Below are 4,093 nucleotides of genomic sequence, written 5' to 3'. Positions count from 1 at the left end.
ATTTTATGGTTGCAACCCGCCACAGAACAAAGAAGAAGTTTTAATTCATTTCCGCCCAGTATTTCCGCTATGTTTGCACACATGTTGGTGGATTAAAGTGGACAAACGAGGAGATGAGAGACTTTTTGAATATAATTTATCAGAAACCTGTGAAGGAAATGGCCGAAAAGGTTAGGACAAGCTGTGGGACGTCCTCCGGAGTAAATGGAAGGCACTCAAACAACGAGACATGTCTCGAAATAAGAGTCTCGCAGTGGTGGGAAACCAAAAGACAAGTTGCATCTGCATCATCATGGTGACGTGTTGATAGGGTTGTTGTTGTTTTCTCATTATTGCTTGATATGACGCTATCAGCTGGCATCAAATGAGCACGACAACTTATGCAATATTGATCATTTGTTGGTAGATGATGCGATCCAATTTGTCTAGAAAAACTTTGTTTGCAAATGTTTGCTTGAATGTTGTGCCATTCAGCGCAAAAATGAACGGAAACACCTTAAAATGTCTAAAATCAAATCGCAAAACAGTGTGACGTCATTACACACAGTTTTTTATTCTTTTTACAGCCGTTGGATGGAAACACAGTTTCACCAGCTTTATTCACATGAGTTTTTTTACCGAACTTCAGATAATTTGATAGACAAGTGGATGGAAACTTAGCTACTGGCACTGAATACTGGTGACAAAAGGCAGGTGACACAAGGGCTGGGAAACAGGTGAGAAACATCAGGCAATCACAAGGGCGGGAAAACACAGGAAGTAAAGCAAGACACAACAAAACAGAAAACCCAGACAGTCAAAATAAAACAGGGCAAAAGACAGAACGAGACAGAACAGACTTTCACAATAAGACAAGATAATCCAAGGCAAAAATCAAAAGAAACTACAGAAAATACAGAACAAAATACCAAAACCATAACAGAAGTTGTCTTTGTGTTATTATTAAATCATTCTGAGTTCTAACCGCTGCTCCCTCCTTGTCTTTCTGCTCTTAGTTCCAAGCCAGATTACTGACAAAAACATTGTTTGGTTCTTTTGAGACAATCTAAAGCAAGTGCAAAGTTTCATTACAACATGTAATCGGCATCAACAAAACCTCAGCTGCCACTCCACCCGGTGCAGCCAAAAGGTTTTATCTGGAGTCCTGAAATAATCACACAGGTGGAAGAAATGGCCGTGTGCTCCATAGAAATTCATGGAATTACAACTGCATATCCGCCACTGCCACCTTTGTGCTTGCAAATGATTACAGGCCTATGGCTTTAATTTGCAGATACATTAGATTAATGATTATGTATTAAGACGGGGAGAGCGGATTAATCGTTTTTTGTGCTTACTGGTAATCACCAGCTGGAGGTCATACTTTTCCCGTCCTTAATTACTACTCTACATCCCTGGATACATCAGACAAAACTTGCTTTGGCACAGATGGAGTAAAAATAAAACGAGTTAGAGAGAGGATGGCGGAGCAATTGGAAAAAGGATCATGAGGTATTCCACAGTTGGCAGAGCGTCGGAGTGCAGCTGAGGCGTGTTCGCCCCGGTGCCAAGTCTCAGGGTAGGTTTGCTGGGCAACGCCAAGACTTCCCACTGTGGCTTCTGTTTCCCAACACCTGTCCCACAGCAGCACTTGATGAATGTGCCTGGCATCACAACATAAAGACCCAGAGGGAGAGGTCCCATCTGCAAACCTGGCAACACATCTAAAAGGGAGCAGAGGCTAAAAAAATAAACCGAGAATCAAACGTTACTCCTCTCTGTGTGGTTCTCAATCTAGACATCTCAATCTCAGTGGATTCACAACGGACACTTTACAGAATGTACATTCCAGGATAGGAGGGAGAGCAAAATCCCTGGGTTGGTTGTGTTTCTTTAAACCAATCACAAATGTCTTGGGCGGCGCTAAGATCCGGGTGCAGAGAAAATTGTCACGGAAAGGAACTTGTTTTGGTGGAACATTTGCACCCCGCAAAAGAATAATGAGAAAATGATGAGAAACGATCCAAACCTTAACCCTAACCCCCTAACCCCCTAACCCAAACCTAACCCCTAGCCCCCTAAACCCTGGGGTCAGAAAACTATCAGCTGACACTGCACTGAAGTTCCAAATCAGGCTTTTCCCAAACAACTAATATGAGGACTGTTTCTTTGAAAAATGAATGAAATGACAACATATCTCTAGAACAGGGTTCTCCAACGTTTTTTACCCAAAGGACCCCTTAACTGACAAGAAAAATGGAGCAGGGGCCCCTATTACATCTTCTTTATTAATCTCTACATAAATTAGGTTGCATATTAAACTAGGCCTAGGGTAACGTGTGGGCGCCCTAAAGCCTTTTTACATTTTTAGTGTGACAATACTAAGCTATAAAAACAATCATTGTTGGCATGATTTTATAAATCATGTTTTAATGTTAAACACATGTGGCACATTAAATCCTTAGATCAACTGTATTTGTGGATGGCTACCATAGTCACTACCTTTTCTATAAGCCAGTTAGCCTATCATTAAGGGTATTTTCACAAATAAGCTGATTTATATTTGCCAATAATATGTTGGATTGGATTCATGTTTATTTTAAGTTTTGAAGAAAAACTTTTAAACAATTAACAATAATTTGGTAGCCCCCCTGCTGTACACTCTGAGGACCCCCTAGGGACCCCCCGTGACACCAGTAGTCCAAACATATGTACATAATGTGGCACTAAATTCAATGGTGGGGTAAATTCTTGTGCAGTATGGCAGTGAAACGAGTTACAGGCAGCCACACAGGCGGACTTCCCATCTCTTAGTAAGTCTTTCTTCCCGATGCTACAGCTGAGACACAGTGGCTCTCTGTCGGTCAGGTCTGTTGCAGCAGAGGACCGGGACACCAGCGAGGTGGAGACAAGAGAGAAATCGATAGGGAGTTAAATTGAAGAATCTGTGCCCATTACCTTCCCTGTTTCCCTTCTTTCTCTCTGTTTGGCTGTGACAAGACTGCAGCAACGGCGGGCTGCACGTCGGCCCCATTCACATCCGAAGCACACACCTGCCACGACAAATAGAAGCAAACATTTTTATTTCTCATTGCAGTCTTTGCCTGACATGACTCCATCCATCCATCCATCCATCTTCGACCGCTTATCTGGACTCGGGTCACGGGGACGGCAGCTACAGCAGGGGACCCCAAACGTCCCTTTCTCAAGTTACCAGCTCCGACTGGGGAATCCCGAGGCATTCCCAGGCCAGGTTGGCGATATAATCCCTCCACCTAGTCCTGGGTCTCCCCCGAGGCCTCCTACCAGCTGAACGGGCCTGGAACACCTCCCTGAGGAGGCGTCCAGGGGGCATCCTTAGCAGATGCCCAAACCACCTCAACTGGCTCCTGATACCTCTCAAGCCTTCTAAATGAAAATACGTAAACTTTTTCCAGTCAAGCTTTAAGTGCAATCCTTCTTAATTTAATCTTTTCTTCTGAGTCGACAGTGCCAAGGAGTTTAGTCATTTCAAGAGTTATACAGGCCTACGCCGAAGTTGATTTGTGATTGAAAACTTCATTGAAAAGATTTTAATTTTCAGCACTATTGATGCCAAGTTAAAGCCCATTCTCAATGCACCAGTGTCTTCCCATGTACTATTGCTGTGTGACTTTTTGTCTGTGGTCTGTCGGTCCAGCCAGCTCCATCCCCAGTCCACAGGCTCATTACTCATTTCACACTGAGCAATCGAGCAGAACAATTCAGGATCACATCTATTTCAATCTGATATAATCACCCTCGTGAAATCTAATAAATTATGCAGCACTCAATAGCTCGGCACCGGTCCCCTCTGTATAAGCTAGTGATGCCAGCACATTATACTGAAAGTCACTGCAGAACACCTCTGTGCACTTCCTGGGTACAGGTTGTTTTATGTCAGCAGTGGTGAAAAGTATTGTACTTAAATATATATTTTTAGGCAAGTGTAGATAGATGGATGGATGTATGGACTTTAGTAATCCCAAATTGGAAAATTAATCTGTTAAAAGCAGCAAGTTACCAAGACCATACACACAAACCAAAAATAAAAGAAACATCCTAGAAATAATAAATGAGATACAAATAAGATGAA

The sequence above is a fragment of the Etheostoma spectabile genome, chromosome 7 (genome assembly GCF_008692095.1).
Source record: "Etheostoma spectabile isolate EspeVRDwgs_2016 chromosome 7, UIUC_Espe_1.0, whole genome shotgun sequence".
In the NCBI taxonomy this organism is placed as follows: domain Eukaryota; kingdom Metazoa; phylum Chordata; class Actinopteri; order Perciformes; family Percidae; genus Etheostoma; species Etheostoma spectabile.
Note: the sequence above shows the minus strand (reverse complement) of the source record.